Source organism: Panthera leo, chromosome B1 (assembly GCF_018350215.1).
Source record: "Panthera leo isolate Ple1 chromosome B1, P.leo_Ple1_pat1.1, whole genome shotgun sequence".
Lineage (NCBI taxonomy): Eukaryota > Metazoa > Chordata > Mammalia > Carnivora > Felidae > Panthera > Panthera leo.
The window spans coordinates 182,763,601-182,786,926 of record NC_056682.1 but is presented as its reverse complement, the minus strand read 5'-3'; positions in this window follow the sequence as shown (position 1 = coordinate 182,786,926).

The following is a 23,326-nucleotide window of genomic DNA, read 5'->3' as shown; positions in this document are numbered from 1 at the left end:
TTCTATCAATCCATCCTCATAGCTACCATGGGTGGTCTTTCTAAAAACGTACATTTGAGGGGCACCTGGGTGGCCCAGTCAGTTGAGCATCTGACTCTTGATTCTGGCGTAGGTCATAATCCCAGGGTTGCGGGATCAAGCCCCATGTCGGGCTCCACACTGACTGTGGAGCTTGCTTAGGATTCTCTCTCCGTCTCTCTCTCTCTCTTCCCCTCTCCCCCACTCGTGCGTGCTCTCTCTCTCAAATAAACAAAAAATGTACATTTGAGCACACTGCATTCCTACACAATATACTTCAGCATCAAATTCCCTGGTGTGGTAAAGGAAGTTCTTCACAAAACGATCCCTGCTTACTTTCCTGGTCTCATCGTTCACCATTTTCTTCCTCTCACACAGGATCCCGCTGTTCTAACTACCTCTACGTTTAGCATTCTGTCAGTGCTGGTCCTGACAGTCATCATTGTCCTCCCGTGCACTCAGAACTTTGCCCTTTCCCGGGAAGCTTTCCAAGCAGAGGTGAACACTTCTCACAGGTCTTACCACACCACACCTCTCTGGGTTGGGAGTGGCCTCACAACAGAGTCCCAGGCCTCCCGCCCTGTGCTCAAGTCCAAGCCATCCCAAGGGACAAATGAGACCTTTCCATGGTGTTGTATGGTGACAGGTGGTATCTACATTTGTGATGAGCCCTGCATAACGTATAGAGAAATTGAACCACTATGTTGTATACCTGAAACGAGGGGAATATTGTGTGTCAACTATATTTGAATGAAAAAAAAAATTAAGGCAAAAATTGAAAACCACAACACCACGAAGGGACAAATTAGAAAAGTTACCCGTCGGGGGAACCAGAGCTTTCATTGTTTCGCATGGAAAAAAATCTACCCATATGACCAGTAAGTGCTAAGTAAGGCCCTCTATCATCATCATCACCGCCATCATCATCGTGAGGATGATCATTCCACCACTTGCTTGCTCATGATGAGGCACTGAGCTGAACGTTTTTACGTGGACCATCTCCATTAATTTTCGCAATACTGGAATTATCTTATTAGTATTACCTCTGTTTTATACATGATGGAAGTGGGGTTTGGAGAACTTACATGACTTGTCCAAGGTTACATGGTAGGTAGGGAAGCAGGAGTTGACCTCTCGCTGTCCAACTATCCTATTAATATCATGTAATATAGCTTTTTACTTGGGTCTATCTACGGGAAGGGAAGAACAGGTTAATATCTTATAAAGATTTATAAGATCTTATAAAGATAATATCTTATAAAGGTTCTGAAGGTTATAAAGGTTGATAACTATCTTTCCTACTTACATTGAGAGATTATATCTCTCTCATACTTGGATCCCCAGCACCTATCACTGTCCCTAGCATATATGAGTAAACATTATGAATGAAGATTGGCTAACCCGGCCGTTCTGCTCTTTCAGAGTGGGTGGGGATTACGGATATGTAGCTCAGGTCTCTTAAACATAAAAGGTTTTCTATCTGAAGACAAGAAACCTGGACAAAGTGATGTAGAGCCCAGAGGGCGGGCTTATTTATTTATTTTTTTGATCCTATTTTGGTTTTGGGTTTCATTTTTGTCTCGAGACTTATCAAAAGAATCAACGTCCAAACAAACTCAACGTTCACAGGTGTCCTCCATATACACCAAGAACTTTTAGGAATGATAATTTTTTTTCTTTTTTCTTGAAAGGCCTAAGATTTTTACTTTACTTTTAGTATTTCACTTAAGATTGTGTCTAAACTTACTGGAGTGATTCCATCAAGGAAATGTCACGCTGTGGTTCCATCTACTGAATTGTTTGCGAACATCGCAGCTCAGTTAACGCTGTGGACATGGTGGGGAGAAAAAGCTTCACCGAGATCCGAAAGCTCTTCAGTGGCAGGAGCACTTCTTTGAGGAGACTGGCTTTGAGTGCTCTGTCCTGTAATATAAAATATCACTCGGCAAGCTGCCCTCTCTGATAATTTTTATAGCAAAACGTAACATGCTTTTCCAGCAAGGTCAGAAATGTCAATAAAAAGGTACAAATGGACTTGCCTGTGCTTCTCAATTCGGAAAACAGTCTGACCTCTTTAGTGCATTGGTGCTGAGGCTTGAAAAGCAAGAATATTTTCAAAGTGACTCTTAAGGCTGCCCTAGTCTTTTAACCAGGGAGCCTGTCTGTGTGGGCAGGCTGTCCTTTAGGGGGTGAGTAGTATTTTGACCTTGGGTTGGGGTATGTGGGCACATAGGAAAGAGCGGGTTGCATGGCTGCCTCTGGTTTTACTTTTGTTGTGGGTTTGACAGTGGTAAAAAGAGGTTTGGGGTAAAAAAAGAAACGTTCCCCCCCCCCCCCCCCGCCCCCCTTACCAAAGGCCTGAGTTCGTTTTCTCCTGATACATACACAACAAATTACCACACACGGAGTGGCTTAAAACAACACTCATTTATCATCTCACAGTTCTGTAGGTCAGAAGTTGGGGCCGGCTTGGCCAACTTCTTTGCTTAGAGTCTTATAAGGCTGAAATCAAGATGCTGGCCAAGCTGTGCTCTCATCTGTAGGATGTGGAGACGAATCCACTTCGAAGCTCCTTTTGGTTACTGGAAGTTTCTGGTTCCATGGAGTGTAGGTTTCTGGGGAGCTGGAAATCATTTCTTGCTAGTTGTCAGGTGGGAGTCCACTTTGGCACCTGGTGGCAGTTCTCAGGTCTTCCCATGTGGCCTCCTCCTTCTTGAAGGATATCACCTGCGTGCTGAAACCTTCTCACATTTGGATTCTCTCTTTCTTTTCTTCGACCAGCAGAGAACATTTTCCACTTTGTAAAGGGCCTGTGTGATTAGATTAGGCCCATTCAGATATCTCTGTGTTTTAAGGTCAACTGATTTGGGACTTTAATTACATCTGCAAAATCCCTTTACAGCAGTACTTGGATTTGCGTTTGATTGAATAACCGGGTTTAGAAACCTTCAAAGGCCATTTTAGAATTCTGTCTACCATAGGACCAATGTGAATCATTTGCTCCAACAACACTATTCAATGTAAACCTTTCAACAATCTATGACATAACTTAGTTGCCTGATTCACTCTCCCAGGAAGTGATGAAGCTGACTTTTGATCTCAGCCTATTCTGACTCTAAAATTGGTGCTTTTCCATAGTAATAATAATAACATTAGTGAGACGAACACTCTCGATGGGCCAGGAACTACTGCTTTTCTTGTAGTAACTCATTTAATCCTCACAAGAACCCTGTAAGTAGGTACTATTATTGGTCTCATTTTGTAGGTGAAGAATTCATAGAGGAGTCAGCTGGTTATCAACGAGGCCCTCATCAGTAGCAATTAACCAATCTAGTTAATCTCAACCTGTCTTTTTCTGTAGTAATTCAGAGGATGCAAATACTCTACCAACACCTACGGTACGGGAACATGGAGTTCCCAGTTTGGTTACTTCTCTTTAAGTTATGTTTTTCTGTCCAATAGAATTTTAAGACTTTTATTGTGTTAAGTAAAACTTACACTGGTCCAAGTTTTAACAGGTAAGGAAGGTTTTATTCCCGACTATTGCAAAAGGAAAGAGAGGTCAGAACTCAGTGTCAACTCATTCCTGCTGAAACAAAGACCTGGAGAGTTTTTAAGAGTTAGGATGGGGCAGGAGGTGGGAGGGGATTACAGATCATCTATTTGCTAACTGGGTTCACCTAAAGGAAAAATAAACTTTCTCCTATCTTCATGACGGGACGTTAGACTGTAAAGTTAAGCTCCCTCCCTTCCACGGAAACTGAGAAATTTCCTTCCTCCATGATTACATTTCCAATGGATGGCTTCCAGGTTCTTGAGGAATTCTTGGGCTGTAAAACTGGTAAGAAGCTTTTAAAAAGATTTACATTTCAAAGGGGGAAGAGAGAGAATTTACAATTAAAAGTTCACTGAAGCAAATGCTTTTAGGAAAAGGAGGTCGGAACCTAGAGTCAGGAAGATATCTGTCTCAAGTTTAGGCAACTAAAGGGAATGGTAAGACCATCTCAGTCAACTCTGAAGACTAAACAGTGTAAATATAAGCTATCACGCCTCGTAATCTGAAAAGTAAGATTCAGGTGTTGCTTCCTCCAGGAAGCTCTTCTTGACCCTGTAAGTCTAGATTCTCAGCTCTTCCTCTCTGATTCCAGAGCTCTTGATTCTTCCTCCATCATATGTAATATTCTTTAAAGCTGCCAATGGCCTAAGTGCCCATCAACAGCACTATAAACAGATATATACAAACATAAATAGCATATGTGTATACTCTAAATAGCAGCATAAACAGGTGGTACTTTATTTGCGCAAATATTACAGATTATGCTGAAGAAGAAATTTAATAACTTGGAAAAATGTTTATAGTCCATTGTTATGTTAAATTAAAAAAAAATCATAAACCACTATAAAAAGCATGATCCCAATTAAGTAATACAACAAACATACGAGCCCCGCTGGAAAGATATATACCACATTGATAGGATTTTGTTTTTGAAATTTATTTATTTTGAGAGAGAGAGAGAGAGAGAGGGAGGGAGAGATAATCCTAAGCAGGCTCCATGCTCAGTGAAGAGTCTGACACGGTGCTCAATCTCATGACTGTGAGATCACTACCTGAGCCAATGTCCAGAGTTGGACGCTTAACCGACTGAGCCACCCAGGCACCCCTAGATTGATAGTATTTATCTGTGAATGGTGGGGTTATAAATGACTTTTGGATTTCCCACAATGAAAATATATTACTTCTGTCACCAGGATTAAAAACACAATTTTATATAAGGAACTATGGACAAAAAAAAACTACAAAGGCATTGTTTTATGATTCCCCAGCTATAATCTAATGGAGGCAGACATAGAGCTTTGTAATATTTCCTGAGTAATTTCTTGTCTTTCTTTTGATGCCGTCCTTTTGGTGGTCCAAATCTTTTTTTTTTTTTTTTTTTAACGTTTTATTTATTTTTGAGAGAGAGCATGAGTGAGGGAGAGGCAGAGAGGGAGACACAGAATCTGAAGCGGGCTCCAGGCTCTGGGCTGTCAGCACAGAGTCCAATGTGGGGCTTGAACCCACGAACCGCAAGATCATGACCTGAGCCGAAGTTGGACGCTCAACTGACTGAGCCACCCAGGTGCCCCAACGGTGATCCAAATCTAAACAGAGATCAAGGTGACAAAAAAAGATTCTACTTCTCTTGATCCAGAAGTGTGTGCGTGGGTTGCCAAACTGTAGGGAAGAGGGTTTTGGGGAAGGATTGTGTTTAGCCTTTCTTGCTTTGGACAAATCTGCATCCTCAGCCTTGACTTAATGTCATTAATTGATTAATTGATAGAAACACTTATTTCCATCTCTGTACCTGGAGGGGAGAGCAATTTAGAAATGGCCTGAGCTACACTGTGAGATAATGAGTTTGCCGTCATAGGAGGTATTCAAGCAAAGTCTTAATGTGATGGAGAGACTTTCAGCCTCATATAAACTGGCAGGTTACCTTTGTTAGTTCTTAGACTTCCCCACGAACCCTCTCAAGGAGAGGGGGCTTTATCAGCAGGATACTGGTCCCTGAACAGAATAGGAACCAGGGCTAAGCTTCTAGGAACTGGGTTGGCAGTGCTGGCCCCGTCATCAGTCAGGCGGTCACTCTATCTCTCAGGGATTGCAAAGTTTCTCTGTTCTCTCCCCTTTATTCCACACTTGCATCCCGTCTGATCTTTTTGCTCGTCCCCTCTTTAAGGCACAAATCTGTCCTCCAGGAAACTACCAGGGACAGTGCACCTTGGTAAAAAGAGAAGGAGAGAGAGAGAGACAGAGATTGATTCCCGGTGGGTCATGCACCTGTGGTGGGGGGGAGGGGGGACGGATGGACGTGCGCATTATCATAACAATTTAATGAGAAACATATTGACTGATAAATACGCTCAACTCTTCCAAAAGGATCCACTTCTATACGGGGCACATTTTCACGCTAGTTACCATTTACCAAAATCTACTTCACCCCCTGTCCTCTTCTTGATCAGATTGTTTTACATTGCGGTGATAACTTGAGAATTCTATCCAGGCTCCCCCCCCTCCCCCCCCCCCCCCCCCCCCCCCCGCCTAGCTGATCTGGAAAGTTCTGAAAGTCCTGAAGTTGTCACGCAGGATTGTTATTCCAAATAGGCTATCTGGAGTCCAGAGGACCTATCTGAATATTTCAGCTCAACTATTTGGATGCTAGGTGTAAAAGTTGTGTTTTTATGTTCATCGGAAGCCATTTCCTATCTTCATTCAGTGGACAGAGCCAGCGAACAAGGGAATCAAAAGCATCTTTGAAAACAGAGAAACCAGTAACAAACATAGGAAACGCTGGGAGTAAAATTCCTCTCCTTTGTGTCACCGTGAGGCCTCCGGTTACAGCTGCCGGTTCTCTCCTTAGCCTTTTAACAATATCCAGCCTCCTTCATCGGTTGCCTTTGCCTGGAGCAGCTAGCATCTCCTTAATAATTTATGCCACCTTTTTCATTTCCGTTCACTTCATCACTTAATCAGCAGATTTGTAATTCCTGTTCCCCCAATACATCTTCATTTTCGAGCCGTTCCCTTTATGGGCTCCGAAGGCTCCCCCGTTCTTGGCCCGGCATGTGACGTTTCTGTTCTCCAGGCCCTCTCCTGGGTCTCTGGCAATCTGCTCCCTGCTAATTGGTGCAGATGGGAGTAAGGAAGGTGAACAGAGCATGAGAGGGAGGAAGCAGATACTCCTGGAAGGTAAGGGGCCCCCGGGGACCGAGCACTTTGGGGAAGCTGCTTTAACACCGCCAGGTAGAGTGAAAAAGCGATTTACGGAGTTCTGTTCCATGACGTTTTTCTTATCCTTCAAAGGGGTATATCCAAAGGCTCTCCTGGTGTTCGCTCACCCTCTTGAGGCCTACCCCTAAGTAAGCGAGTGTAATAATAGTAAATATCCCTTATTGACCCTTACATAATGCTAAGTGCTTTGTACATAGTAATTCTTTACTCATCACGAGCTGCGTGTTATCATTCCTGCTTCACAGATGAAGAAACTGAGCCTCAGACACATTAAAGAATTAGCCATGGGCCTTAGTCTACTTGGGCTAAGTAGGCTAAGTAGGCTAAAGACCCCTTTCTTGGGGTCTCTCTCTCTCTTTTTTAAATGTTTATGTATTTATTTTGAGAGAGAGAGGGAGAGAGGGAGAGAGGGAGAGAGAGGAGAGGATTGAGAGAGAGCGAGAACGAGTCGGGGAGGGGCAGAGAGAATCCCAACCAGGCTCCATGCTCTGAGTGTGGAGCCCTGCGGTCTCTTTTTTAAGGTACTAATCCCATTTACCAAAGCTCTATCATCATGACCTCATCATCTGCCAGAGGCCCTACCTCCAGATTTTTGGGGAGGACACAAACCTTCGGTTTATAGCACCAACCTAGGAAGTGGCCTGAATCAAGATGAGACCCAAGTCTATCTGGCTTCAAGGAAAGGGATCCTAGATGTTCACACCACTGCCCCGAGTAGGTGGGGTTTGTCTTTAGAGCTTTCTTCCATCCCTTTCTGTGCCCCCTTTTCTCATTTCTGGTACCCCTTGTCTCCATCGACTTTCCAAGGACTTGTGCTATATCACATAATTCCTGGTAAATGGTTATCTTGGAAAGAATCTGGTGAACCGATCCTTATTAGAATGGTGGGATGGTACCCCTAATGTGTATATTCAACCAGCATTCACTTTTGAGAACCAAAAGCCAATGACACAATTTTTCCATCACCACTTCTGGAAGCAGAGGAAATAGTTTGGGGCAGGAAGCTTGGCCAGTCATTCTGTATCATATCGGTTGTTAGTGTCTGTTTTGCTTATATAATGACAAGCACATTGAAGGTGCTTGGTAAATGTTTATTGACTTGACTTTCGGTGAAATCTCAAGTCTTGGAAACACTTCACCATTTGGTATGCATGAAATCAAGTGCATCGTGGTAGAGTTTTGGACACCTGGGTTTCAGATCATCAGAGTAATGGCAAGTTCCACAGCTCCTAAGATTTTGGTTTGGGACCCAGTCAGGCCAGGCTCAGGACATTCTTCAAAAGATCCAATCAGCTTTAATGACCCAGGGGTTCTGCTGGGTGTATGTAAGCACCAGTCGGGGCTTAGGGTGATAGGAGAAGGGCAAAATAAAAGTTGGTAAGAAGGACGTAGGAATCTGGGTTCAAATTTACACATTCAAGCGTCGATTCTACAAATATTTACTAAGAGCCTAATAATGATTAGATACTGTCCTGGCCATTGGAATTAAAGCAGCAATTCAAACAAGAAAGGCCACTGCCCACCATGGATTTTACATTCTGGTGTGGGAGATGGGTCATAAACAACTAAACAAATAAGCATGATGTTTTCAGATATCGTTAAGTGCTGTGGAGGCAAACAGGGGATGTGCCAAGACCAGATTGGTGTGGGCACCTGCTGCTTCTGAGAGGGCGGTCAGGCAGGGCTTTCAGAGGAGGTGCTAAGAGCTGAAAACTGAGTGACTGACACGCGCCTCCAAGTAGGGCAGGCCCCGCAGGTGCTCTGGTATTAGTCAGACCATGGCTCTTCAAATTCAATCACCACACAATAAAATTTGTAATGGGACCTCAGCATGGGCAGTCTGCCATATGGGGGTCACTTTTTCCATCTACGAGAGGTTTACCCATGGCTAGGTTCAGTAGAGCCCATAGGAGGTAAACAGAAGGAGGTCGAAAGAGCTGGGTTTGGAAACTGGAAAAAGGCAAAACCAACTCACTGAGGAATCTTGGGCGCATTATTTCGCTTTGAAGGGTTCCAGTTCTCACACGTGTTAGTGGGTAGGGTGGGCTGGGAGGGGTGCGGGCACTGGAAGGAAAACCTGCTACTTCATCTCTGTGGTATATCTGTTGGTTCTCCCCTTCGATTTACCCATTAAAGATATCCCATAGCTGTTGCGATTTGTGAAAATAACCAAAGCTGACATTCAGGAACCTCTAGACCATATACATTTTATGTGGCCTCTTAACTCTCACAACTGTACAGAGTAGCTATATTTATTGTCTCCATTGTATAGATAAGGAAACCGAGGCCCAGAGAGATTAGGAAACAGAAAGGGACCCGACAGTTAATGTAGTATTTGGTGACTTGAAGGCATACTCTTGTTTCATAATCACATCGGCTGCCTCCTGAATGTCCTAAAGTCTCTTTGCCAATGAGGAAACGGAGGCTTAGTGACATTCTATGATTAGCTCAAAGGAAGCAAAGAAGAGGCCAGAGCCCAGGTTTGACCGCGGCATTGTGCTGCTACACGTGTCCCTTCTGTCCCCACACATCGCGTGTAGCTAGCAGATGGGTGATGTGCCTTTACCAACAGGGAAGACTGTGGACTCCTCTCTGCCCTAGTCAATACATCATTCCTAGAGGACTCTTGACATATTTCCAATACTAATGCTGGACTTTGTAACTGTCACATGAGTTATGGGACTGCCGTGTCTAATTGCACCCATCAATATCACCAGTGAGGAAATAGTACCAACCTCATAGATTTTTTTGTGTGTGTGAAGATTGACACGATAGCTTTAAAATACCTCGTCAGTGGATATCAGGTAAGAAGGTAACCGCTAAGTGGTCTCCATTGTCATTATTGGGAAATACGGCTTTTTTTCTGTTGTCTTCAGGCCCGAGCTCAGCAGTATGCGCTGCATCCAATGCAAAATTATGCTTCTTGAATAAATAAGTGAAGGAAGGAAAGCCACCATAAGTTAACTTCTTGGAGTTTGGGGACCTGAGTTGCTGTCCAACTCTGCTCTGCTCTGCTGTCATGACTGAGAGACTGCTCAGAAGTCACTTAACCATTTCTGGACCCAAAGTTTCCAACCTTGTCTCACGGGGGAGTGGTCTCAAATGGTCTCTACCACCCTTTCTGACTAGGGATTGATTCTTAAATTATTTAATTGGGAACAAATAAAACCTGAGTTTATTCCCTAACTGTTGTCACTCCTTAGAGACCCTATCTGATGCTCCGTTTGACCCTGCTTTCTTGCTATCTGTGTGGGCTTCTTGTGTGTAGACTGAGTTGCACATTGGGGTATTTAGGACAGGAGGGGGTATGCCTCCTTTCACTTTGTTTTATGGTGCCGGTTCGCAATTGGGGCTGCTCACGAAACATATGACAATGTCTGGGGACACTTTTCGTTGTCACACCTGGGGATGGGGTGCTACTGGCATTGAATGGGTAGAGGACAGAGATGCTGCTAAATATTCTAGAATGCACAGGAGAGTCCCCACCTCCCTCCCCCACAACTCGAAATGTCAATAGTGGGGATCAAAAGCACTGTTCTCTGTGGGAAATACATTTGCAAGGGATGAGACTCTCCTAACACTGAGTTTGAGAGAGCATCGTTTCCTGTCATCTGCTCTGGAAGCAGGATGCTGGCAAGTGGAAGTTTGGGCTTAGTGATTAAATATACACATAAAAATCCCCTGGTGTTTCGCAGGATTCAAAGGCACAATGAGGGAGGCCATTACTGTGCATCAGACTCCCTTACAGAGCAAACACATTACCTACCTGTAATGAAGGATTTCTAAGCAGATACGGGCTGTAGCCTCTACAGGGGAATGTCTTAGCTGGGGGCATGTGGATTTTAGCTGCATGAATAATATCAGCATTAATGGGAATCATTATGCTGCCCTGCACTGGAAATTTACCCCTGAATGGGTAGCAATGTCCCACAGACAGAGGCCATTGAAAATCTGTTTCCCTGGCAGGACGCACGGAGAAGGATTATGTGGGAGGCAGCATTGGTTGCCAGCTCATGAGTGGCCTTGGGCTGATTGATCTGGGTAGGGACAGAGTAGGGCAAGTAGGGCAGTGTTATCTAGTGACCAGCAGGAGCCTGGGGTGACACTGAGACAGGCCAGGGCTCTCTGGCGCATCCCTCCTCCCCTTTTGGAGACTTCTGCTCATGTCATAGTACTCTGGCTCTGGCTCTTCTCACTTCCTTAGGTCCGTAGCCAACCCGTCACCCTCAGGATGGTGGGCTAATAACCTCCTTCTGTCTAAGGTGTCAAGGACTCAGGTGTTACCTTCTTCGGGATAATTTGATTGAAAGGAATGCAATCAATGAGGTGCTGGGGCATCGATCTTTGTTTTTCTGGAGTGTCGTTAGGGATGTACCCAGAGACAGAATCTGCTATGGAGTCATTTCTTGAACACCACAATTTCTGGAAGCTCGTCACGTAGAGCAGTGAAGATGTGGGGGTGCTATGTTAGAAGTCAGGTGAGGGGTGGGGCATCTGGGAGCCAGGCCCCTGGGTTTCCCCCTCACCTCCTACCACTGGCTCCTGAGTCACCTCTCTGGAATCACTCGGGCTCTGTGGAGTGGTGCTCCTCAAGCTTTTCTTCATCATGGCCCACATAGAAAGGGACACTGTTTATTTGGAATCGGAGGACCCAGGGAATCCTGCCCTAAACGGGAGGTGAAGGCCCAGCCTCCTTAGAGGCTGAGCAGATCAGTAGTTGCGCACCGGCTGGCACGGGAAGCCGTGCCAGGGAGCACAGCATGAAAATCACTGCCTTCGGGTGACCTTGACAAAGCCTGGCCACTCTAAAGCCTTGAGACCGAAGGAATAGAGGGATTTCAACCACAGTGTTAACCTGTAAGAGTCAGTGGGATTGAATTCATTCTTAAATGCATTAAGTAAATATTCATGGAGCACCTACTATGTGCCAGGCACTCCTCTTGCTCCTGGGAAGACAGGGATTTATTCATCCCTGTTTTCAAGGAGTTTATATTCCATGGGGATGAGGGTGGGTAACAAGTAACCCACAAATAAGTAAAATATATAATGAATGGATTTCATAAAATACTGCAGGGTAAAGATGTGTGTGTGTGTGTGTGTGTGTGTGTGTGTGTGCAGTTAACTAAAATAGAGTGATCAGAAGAGATCCTTCCAAGGAAGTGGTCTTTGAGTGGAAACAAACCAGGTGAGGTGTTGGTGGAAAAGAATTCCAGACACAGAGCACAGTTGGATCAAAGTCTGATGTGCGAATATTACTACCATGCTCAAGAAACAGCGAGAAGCCTAATTTTTATCTTTGAAAATTTTTTAACCACCTCTGCCAATTTTTCACCGGTTTTAGCAATTTCAATATATATATATATGTGTGTGTGTGTGTGTGTGTGTGTATATATATTTTGCATTTGATCCTCACCTGAAGCCTGTGAGGCTGATTCTAATCTGTCATTAGCTATTTTTGCACACATGGAAATGAGGCTTGGGGAAGTGAAATAACTTGGCCGTGCCATGGTGCTGGAGAGTGTGGAAGCAGCAGGGCTAACTATAGAATTTGCTGGAGGGTTTCTTAACTCCTCTTTACCTAGAAACCAAAGAGTCTATGAGGATTGTGAGGTAGATAGCAGTTTGACTTATAGTCAAGATTTTAAAGGAAGGATTTCATTTATTCATCTCATCCCTATGTGGGAAGTATTATTCTGATTCCCATTTTATAGAGGAGGACACTGAGGCACACAAAAAAGCTAAGGTCTTGGGTGAAAGTTATGACTAGCAAATAGCAGAGGTGGAGTTGGGACACCAGGCAGTCCTAGGCCCACATGCTGCAGATGGTCAGGATCTCCAGGCTCTGTGTTCATGGTACTTAAGGGCGGGATGGCATGTTGTGGCCTCTCCTCACCGGGAAGTCACAGACTTCACGGGTGCCACCAGTGGTCTCGTTTCATTCTGGCTGGGATCTGTCACAGTCTCCAGGATGCAGTGCGTTTTGTATTCAAGCCCAAGGATCGATGTCTATTTTCCCTGCGAGGAAGGCTCTTCCGCCAGCTGGTAGGGAAGTCCCAGTCGTCCCTACTTGGAATGTCACTGAAGCCATTCTCTACCCATCGTGGCTATTTATTGAGATGGGGGAACAACAGAGGAGAGGACTTGAGTTTTTAAGATATTGGGCTCCTCCAACCTCCTTCGAGTGTGACCCACCGGGCCTCTTGTACAAATAAGGGGCATTTTGTGAATGCAGAAGTGACCATCTCACATTCTGCGATGACCTTTCGTTATCGTTCCTTCAATGTTTAGGACTGTAACAGATCCCAGCCCTGTGATGTCCAGCCTCCAGTTCAGAAAAGTTGCAGATTTCTCAAGTCTTGGTGTGCTGGGGCATAAGAGAAGAAACTTCTCTCACCCCGCATCACCTCTCACTTGTTGTGGGTATTCTGAGATGGAGTTCAGACCAAGTTTCCCGGATCTCTTGTGGTTGAACTCTGTGAAGGGCCCCGGGTTGGTAGTGTTGAATAAATACACCATTATGGCAACATCGATATCAAGACAGACAGTAATATCTGAGAAAGGGTTCACTTGGGAGAACCAGAATACTTTTTCTGAAGAGACAGCATAAGAAAGTGGTCTCCTAAATTAAGTGAATTCACTTAACAATTCAACCTTGCTAACAGCAACTCCAGAGAAGAAGCCTTAAGGTAACTGTCTCTCCTTGGGTAGTTTCTACCAGCTGATAGTGATGCTTACACATGCTTGGGTACCACTCTGTAGCTCTTATCAAAGCATAGAGAGACTCCATCATCTACAATGAGGTCACCTGTGTACTGTCTCCTAAAGCTACAGGACCCTGGGAAGGTGACTGGATATCTTGGAGCCTCAATTTCCTTGGCTGTACAGTAGGAATAATAATATTCATGCCACAGGAAAGATGGCTGTGAGGTGTATCAGTCAGGATTTAGAGTTGCAAGCAACAGAAATCAATTCTGGCTGAGTTATGCAGGACAGGACTGATGCAAAGAATCACTTGACATGATGGAGAGCCAGATGTGGATCCTGAAAGAACCACGGCCAAAGTCAAGACGCCGGCTGGCGTGGAAGGGACATCAGCCCAGAGAGTGGTGGTATTGCCGCTTCTTTCTCTCATTGGTTCCTTGTTCCAACTCTCGGGCCGGGCACAGCTAGATGCCTGTACCTGGAGCTTGATCTTGACTTTGTAAGGGATGCAGCTACCAAGATAAGAGGTGGGCTCAGCCTCGTAGCAAGACTCATTAGGGAGAGAATTACTTAAACATGGGATTGGGAATCAAATGACGGAAAGGCAGCAATAAATACAAATGTTCACTCTCTGAAGATTCAATGAGATTATATTGCCAAACAGTAACCAGCCAACTGTTGGCTGTGAACAAATGTGAATTCTGGTTTTACCTCTTTTGGGTCAATATCTTTACTGTTGATGGTAGTATTAATGGAATTTATAACACGCGTTCAAGTGATTTGTAGCACTTACTTGCTCATTTTTTATTTCTTTCCTTTTTTTCACAGCCAGGAGAACTGTGCCTCAGGCCCCTAAAACAGTAAATATTTGAAAGACTATAAAAGCAGGTTCATGCAAAACTCAAAAAAAAAAAAATTAGTTTATTTCGTGTACATGTTTTGTAGACTTTGGTGACTGCAGAAACTCTCCTTATTCTTTTCTGTTTGCTATGTAAAAACTCAAATTTATGCTTTCAACACTTTAAATATGACAGGGCTTTAAATATGAGCCATATGAGTGCTGATCAGTGGGCAAGGATACTTTGGAACATGATTTGTGTGTCTAGAACTATTCCGCTTGTTTTCTTCCTTAATGACTAAGTCACTCCCTGGAAATAAATGAGTCATTTACAGAGACACATGTGGACTCGTAGGCCCTCGGGGAACTCTTTTAGTGACTGGAGAAAAAAAATAGATTAAATGCGTTGGTGCTGAGTCCGGTTCAATTCATCTGCTTTGAGTTTCCCTTTGGCTACTCAAGTTGCTAAGGAGGATAATTTATTATTACAAGAGCAGAACTGAGTTTAAACTCTTTTTTATCACTCTCTAGCTGTGTGACCTCAGGCAATTTATTTAACCTCTCTGAACCTCAGTTCTCTTATCAGAGGGTAAGTCCAGGGATTTTGTAAAACACTGTCTGTAAAGTGGTCAGTAGAATGCCTGGTTCATAATTTATCCTCAACCAATGGATGATGCAGAGACTATTGAGGATAAATTTATGTCTTGTTCTATTAAATCTGTTGTATTTCCTTTCTACTAAAGACGCAGAGTAACAGCATAATAATGACGAAAACCAAACCCTTTGAGGGCAGGGACAGTGGGATAGTGTTTAATTAATTTGTCCTCCTAAGATTTGCAGAGTGCACAGAAAACAAAATCTGCGCCCCTTTAATGACAGATGATGTGACCAGAATTCATGGATGTGTCTTCAGGATTGATTGAAAGAAAAATTCTTAAGACAGGCATTTGTGCAACAGGCTTCAGACACGTTCCACAATATCACAGGGTAGAGTGAAGGGACAGGCTTTACTTGGGAGATTTACGAAACAAGGGTTAGCAAGAAAAGAAAGTACGGTCCCGAAATCTCTCATTATCCTCAAGGGGAGGCAATCTGGGGACAGGCTACTTTGCTGAACAAACCGTGGGGATAAATTTCAGGGCAGGAAACATGTCTATTAGTACTCAGTTTCCTTAGGTGCTATGTCCAAATGTCTGTGCGGCTGCCTCCCTGCCCCGCGCCCAAATTTGTATATTGAAATCCTAGTGCCCAGTGTGATGACGCTAGGAGGTAGGACTTTAGTTGATGAGGGTCATGAGATCATGAGGGTGGAACGCTTGTGAATGGGATTAGTGCCTTACAAAGAGACCCCAGAGAGACCCCATCACCCCTTCTACTGTGTGAAGACACATGTACCGGGCTTACACCAGCACCAGACCTTGCTGGTGCCTTGAGTTTGGACTTCTAGCCTCTGCAACTGTAAGAAATAAATTTCTATTGTTTGTAAGTTACCAAGTCTGCGGTATTTTGTTATAGCGGCCCAAGCAGACGAAGACAGAAGATCTAACGCGGGAAAGTCGCCTTGTCAAGTGCATATGGTGTGGGGGGAAAAGACAGATATGCTGCTTGGAATTCAGACACTCTGGATTTTGGTGCTGCTGTTTACAGCGGCTGTTTAAGAAAACTAGCTTCCTAGAACCTATAGACTTTGGGACCTGTATGCCATTGCAGGCCTCCTACTGAGGAAGGAAGGCTCTAGACCCGTGGGCAGCTGGGTTACGGGGAAGCTTCTTGCTTGGGGAAGGAGCAAGCCCCAGTGCTGGCTAGCTCATTGCTCAGACAATTCAGAGAGAACCCCTAGAGTCATTTTTAGACAATTTTGTTTATAATACTACATAGAACTACCTATAGATGCCACGTTTTGATTTCACTGATGAGAGTTTTATAATAATACCAGTATTATTGTTGCTTTGATAATATTAATACTTTATGTTTCCTCTTGAGTGCTTCTGTTTCTTAAGTTTTTCTGTCATTTCCTCTAAAATTTTTAGCAATAGCTACTATTTCCCAAGCTCCTCCTTTATAGCATCCAGCTGACATAGCCTTCTCCCAAGAACCCTAGAAGTTAGACGTTATTAAGTCCACTCTGAACATGATGAAATGAGTAGTGCAGAATGGAAGTGATTTTCGGAAGTCGTCGGAGTTATTTCCTGGTCAGGTTGGGACTGTAACCTAGATCTCTGCTCCCTGAGATCGAGCTCTGGCTTCTAGATGCTTCCCTAGAGATACGGAGGGGATGGGAAGGCTCGTGCCTTTTTTGGCTTTTCCTTTCATCAGGGAAAGCAACAGAACGCGGTGGTTTTCTCCTACATCTGTAAGGCTCAGCAGAGTGGGGATCCTCTACCCATGGCGCAGTCAGCACCAGGAACGCTTGTTCGCTGGGATGCCCAAAGAAGAGGCAATTATGCCCATCTATTCTGTCCTCAGGCCACACAGACTAGCAAGAGTCACGGACTGGAATATTACGGATATCTGCCCAAACTAGTCATGCATATCTACAGGTCGGCTAGTAATTCACTAACAGTCAATTGGATTCCGTTGCTCAACCAAATTAATCTGAGCATGGTCTCTGCCACGTTGGCTTTTTCAGTCATTAATGAGAAAAACTGACAAAACTTGGATACCCAGAAAGCGTGCCAAAAAATGTGAGCATAGCCATTTTAACTTAGCACAAATGTTGTCATAAAGAATGCCCACTGTTTTAGCTCAATCTATTTCCCCCGTGGAACTTCGAACTGTATCCTTAACTGGACATTTATCATGTCTTAAGATATTGGACATCCTACCTGAAATCTTGAGATTGTTGCAAAGCCTCAGCCTGTTATTAAAAAGGGCCTGTCACTTAAATGAGAACCTTTTGCTGATGCTGAGGGGAAAAGCAAGGTGACCAAAGGACACATTTTGGGCTTAGAAAAAATTACACATTGGCAAAAATCTGTTCTGTTCCAAGTAATTATTGTGATACAGAGGAGGGGGAGAGAGAGGGGGGAGAAAGAGAGGGAGAGGGAGAGAGAAAGAAAGGGGGGAAAGGGAGGAATGGAGAGAGAGAGAGAGAGAGAGAGAGAGAGAGAAAGAGAGAGAGAGATGTAGTTTCATTGATATTTCTGAGACACTTGAACATGCAAAGGCATAGATAAGAAACTCTTAGTCTCTCGGTCAGTAACTTATTGATTGCATGAGCTGATCACTAATGAGCCAACTGCAAGAGGCCAGTTCCAAAAAGTTTCTATCCCCAAATGTGCTGACATGTTTAACATGGAATGTGTGTTTGCAAGAACACCCACCCGTGTGTGAAACTGGGGATAAACCTCTTTGGAACCTTTGACTTCTTTCTTAGGCTCACAGCCATATATTATTCATGGTGATAATTAATTGTAAGGTCTATTCACATCACAAACACAAAAGAGGCAGAGTTCAAAAGAAAGATGGAAGTTCATTGCCGCAAGCATTTTTCTTACGGGAGAAGTTTGTTACTTGTTTTTTCTGACTTGTGCTCTGCCTGGGAATGAGATGGGCAAGGGATTTCCCTAAAAATGGAGAGCTCGACAAGATCATTGTGGTAGACATTTTGAGAGAAACAGGTCACCACCTTTTTCGGACCATGGACTGAAGAACTGCGTTAGTTGATTATGATGGTAGCTGCCATAGCATAAAATAACATCTTGGTTCCCCTTGGATGTAAACAGCAAAGCTTCAATGTGCACAGAAATACACACATATTAAAGAGGTGCTCACACAGCAGGGCAAACTTCTGGAATCTATATGGAATGCTCAGCCCACTTTTTAGACTTTGCAACTCTCGTTCCAGAACCTCATACTTGTCCTGCCATCACCGCCTTCCAAGCAGCATGAAAACTGCATCACTGAATTAGGCCTTTTACTGCTCTCAAGACAAAGAGATATTACCCAAATTAAGCAGAAACGGGATTTTTTTAAGCCTTCCATGCATAAACTGAGCCAAGTCTTGCTCTAGACTCATCTGTTTCTTTCTTTAATGTTTTTTATTTATTTTTGAAGGAGAGAGAGACAGAGCATGAGAGGGGGAGGAGCAGAGAGAGAGGGACAAACAGAATCCGAAGCAGGCTCCAGGCTCTAAGCGGTCAGCACAGAGCCCGACGCGGGGCTCGAACCCACGAACCGTGAGATCATGACCCGAGCCGAGGTCGGCTGCTTAGCTGACTGAGCCACCCAGGCGCCCCTAGACTCATCTGTTTCTAGACGCCCCAAAGACATTGTCAGGATGCTGTCTCCAGCCCTGAGAGCCACCTTCCTCTGTGTTGGCTTCACTGTCAGGCAGGTTGTTTCTCGTAGGTGATGGATAATATCCTGCATTCTACCAGCTGAGCAAGGCTGACAGAGTTGCTGCAAATTGAAGTTGCCTCAGTAGCCCCTCCCCCCACAATTTCAGCTGAAATAGACATAGGAGCCTAAGATTGGAAGGCTTGTGGAGCTTGATGTATTCTGAAAGTTCATTTGCAACAATCCCTTTAAATTCAACCCTTTTATTTGCTGCTCACGGACATTAAGACAGGAAGGAGGTTTGGTAGAGTGGAAACTAAACCTGGATGTGGGGCACAGAATAGTTTTAAGCCTCATTTTTACAGATGTAACTTTGGAGATGTCCTGCTATATAAATGGAGTCCTAAGACATGGGTCATATTGGATGATCCCTCAGGTCCTGTGCAGCTTTCAGGGTCCATGACTCTACACAAGATGACACATCCTAGGAGACTATGGATATTTAATGAAAACATTTAAGCTGTCACCCAGAACTCTTGGCCATGTGAGATACAGAATCCCAGGCACTCTTTCCAGTTAAGAATAACCAAAATGGTACTGGTGGGTTTTAGTCGGGGTGGAAGCCAGGAGATTTCTCTCGAGGGTTGAAGGAAAGTATTAGGAGTCAGTCTGGAGGAGAGGTGAAGAAAAAGCAACAAAATGACTAGACGTTAGGATCTCAGTCTAATTTGTTACCTTGACTACTTCTTGCCTAAAGGCAGAGTCCTCTGTTATCTGATGGATTCTTCGCTTGGGACTAAAGCAGGGTTGGGGATTATCCTGGAGGCTGCACAGATGTAAGGGGTCTCGATCATCATTGTATACTGGAGATCTCAACTGGGGGAGGGGGAGGTAAGAATAATCTAAGCCGTGTGGTCGGACTGAAGCTGCGGAAATCAACTGGAAGGGGTTGGCGGACATGGGGACCGAGGTATGATGGAGGTGGAGAGACAGTGGGAAATCAATGATGCCGGCGGTGGGGGGGGTGGGGGTGGAGAGGGAGGCACACTATGACAGGGGGAAAATGGAAAAGCATCGTTAGGCGTCCAGGCCTAAACTACTCAGGTATATTTTACTATTTTTCCAGTTGTTTCTGTAAACTAGATTCGGATCATTTACATTAGACAAACTCACAAGCGAGAAACTGGCTTGCCAATTTGAGTGACTTACCGAGATAAATTTAACCACCAATATAACTAGACTAGAATGCTGGCGAATCTATTCTGGAAATGAATTGAAAATTGGAAGGTTGCCTGATGAACACAGAACTAGAACCAAGGAAGTCAGTTTCAGGACATAAATGTTTAATGACAGTGGGCTAAGATAGCCCAGGGTATCTTTCCACAAGAAGGACACAAAGGGATTAGAGGGCTCAAGGCCGTGAGCCAGGGCCCCTCTTTTCTGGCAACACTAGGTTCTGTGAGTCTGCTTTCCTAGGCTCCAACGGGCCCCTTCTTTATCCTGTCTCCTCGGCTCCCTCATTCTTCAGATAAGCTAGTAACTTCTATTGCATAACATCAATTTTGATTGGCTTGCTGGTTTACCCCAAGTCATTTTTTTTTTTTTTATCTCTAAGGCATCTTTTACATACCTTGCATCTTTTACTTTGTTGACTCAATGACTTAATTCTCTCAGAATTCAGGCCATATGTCGCTGTCATCTCTGTTTCTATCTGTCATTTGTAAAGAAATGTTGGTTAACCAGTTTCCTCTAAGAGTTTATGGTTGATCCGTGGAAAGAAGAAAAAAAAAAAATTAACCTCCATGAGTTTTAGCACTGTCCTTCCCTGTCACCACCTTGCTAAAGAGAATTTTACTTCCCGCGTTTAATCCCTGCTCTTCGAGGCGGGTTCTGCTATTGCCAGACTTACTCCTTAGTTGGCTATGGTGCTAAAATCACCTTGGGACCCATGGACATCCTTGCTGGACCTTCCTTCTTGGTCGGTAAAGTGACAACGGGGAGCTGAGGGATCTGAGATGTTTTTTCTTTTAGTTTCCGCGGTTCCTTTTCTTGGGCTGGGTGCAAAGACATCATGGGGATTGGACTTTGTAACTGGAGGTGTAGGGTGATTTTTTTTTTTTTTTTTTTTGAATGGGTCATGAAGAGAATGAGAGACACTCATTCTCATAATTAGTTACAGATACATGCTCTTCTAAAAATGTCTGGAGCTGGGGCGCCTGGGTGGCTCAGTCAGTTAAGCAGCCGACTTTGGCTCAGGTCATGATCTCGCGGTCCGCGAGTTCGAGCCCCGCGTCGGGCTCTGTGCTGACCGCTCAGAGCCTGGAGCCTGTTTCAGATTCTGTGTCTCCCTCTCTCTGACCCTCCCCCATTCATGCTCTGTCTCTCTCTGTCTCAAAAATAAATAAACATTAAAAAAAAAAAAGTCTGGAGCTGTAATTATCCTGCAAGGGGCAAGTACCTACACGTGTACTGGAGGTGGGAGGCGGGTGGTACAAAAAAAAGCATTCGTTGAAAGTTCATGGGAGCTGCTTTTCTTTCTTCTGGCCACTTTTAGTAGCCATGCTCTAATAAACTTTGGCCTCATAAATAGAATGACGACAGTGATTTTCCTAAGTGGGTTGGCATATTCCCAGAGACCCCAAAGGGCAACGCTAAAGTAATGTGAATGGAGCTGATTTAACAGTTAATTAAAACGAAACAAAACAAACAAACAAAAAAACCCCTCCCAGCTACATGGGAGGATTTACTGGCAATTTTATTTCTTTCCTCTTGGAGAATTTTTATAGATTCCGCTTTAAAAAAATTCGCAAGGCTGGGGCCCCAGGGTGGCTCAGTCAGCTGAGTGTCCGACTTCGGTTCAGGTCATGATCTAGCAGTTTGTGAGTTCGAGCCCCGCGACGGGCTCTGTGCTGACAGCCCGGAGCCTGGACCCTGCTTCGGATTCTGTCTCCCTCTCTCTCTCTGCCCCTCCCCCGCTCATGCTCTGTCTCTCTCTGTCAAAAATAAATAAACATTAGTAAAAAAAAAAAATTAAAAAAAAAAGAAAATTAGCAAGACTTACAAGAACACATGGAAAACCTATGGTAACAGATATGCCCACAAAGTCATTATAAACGCACCATTTTAAAATGATGCTGGAAGAATTTTAGGTTAATTCCATACTGGCTGTAGTATCCTCTTCCTGGAAGAAGAAATGTCAACTCCAAAAATTATTGCTGCTGATTACAACACGGAGGAAAGTTATTTAAGCGGTCAATAACAGGAAACCCAAACAGCGAAGGATGATATTGAAAAGTAAACTTCGACGGCAATACGAAAAAGTACATTCATTCAAAGGAACACATACAGCTTCTTTCCTGCGTTCATAACCTAGAAGTAGGAGAATTCAAGGTCAGATCCAAGAGCCACCGAGGCAGTCTGAGTTTAGTGAAGGGCCAGGTATGCTCAGTCTCCCTATTTCTCCATGAGCCTCTGTGCAGTGGCCAAAAAGCATCCAACAGTGGCTTCCTCTCCTTGTTCTTCAATTTCCCCATTTATAGCACTGGACCCAAGCAGTCCTCTCCTTGTATTGAGAACCTGAGTCTTACTTGATCTTTCCAGAACCCCATGGCATCCTTAGATGCAAGCCAGCGTCACCAGTAGTCAGTATTATCACTTCAGGCGTGCATCTTGAATGGCCCTGAAACTCCGGAGGCTTGATAGAGTTGTGTGTTGACAGGTAGCCTTTTCCTGCTACGGGAGCAAGTCAGGTACAAAGCGGTTTGGGAGACGCCAGAATGAGGTAGGATACATTCAGTTTTTATCCTCTGTCTGCAGCTCTTAGACTGCTTTTAAGAGGCCCCATTAGGTAATGGCATTTACCTAATCTTGCCATTAAGTAAATATTCTGAAGATTTACTATTGTTGCTTGAAACTTTTTGGTGAGAAATGGGCACAGTTCTTAATGATACTCACGTCATATCTCGCTGGTTCACGAAGCGGTGGGGGATTTGCAGTCCGCAGAGACCTATTAAGGGAAATAATTTTATTAAAACCCTGATTATTATTTTAAGACATATAAATTAATATTCTTATTTGTGAAGTGTTCCCTCTCCCTGTTGAGGATGCTGCATCTACAATTAAAATATAATAAAGATGATTAATAATGAAGAAACATAAAATTAAAATATCATAAAATACGCAATTAAAAAACACTAAAAAGCCTAGCTGAGCAGAATCATGAGAAAAGGCTAATCACAACTGGAAGGGAAGTGCTTCTGGAAGATGATGTTGCTAAGCATTATTTAACCAGGGAGAGCTCTTAAAAACGCCTAATTCATGGCTTTTCAGTGATAATGATGTGAATCTCGAGGCTGCCAACGAGCAAACCGCAATGGTCCTGGGTCATACTCTGATACAAACTTCCAGTTGCTTCTGTGTCATAAAAGGGCCCATCTCAAACCTGAAGGAAAGTGGCCAGCTGTGTCGTCAAGCATGCGCCCCTGGTCATCCTAAATGTCACTGTCATTTTATTACATTTCATAGCATTTCTATGAGCATTGACATGCACACATGATTCAGGAGAGCTCTCTCAGAACTGGACTAGATGTCGTCTAACGTCGTTTGCTGCTTCAAAATGCTACCCCGTACTGGAAAGTACTGTCCAACTGTGGTGAGACAGAGGAGGATTGGACAAGACACCTGGCTGGGTCTGATGGCTTCGTTTTTCAGGGCCTCGG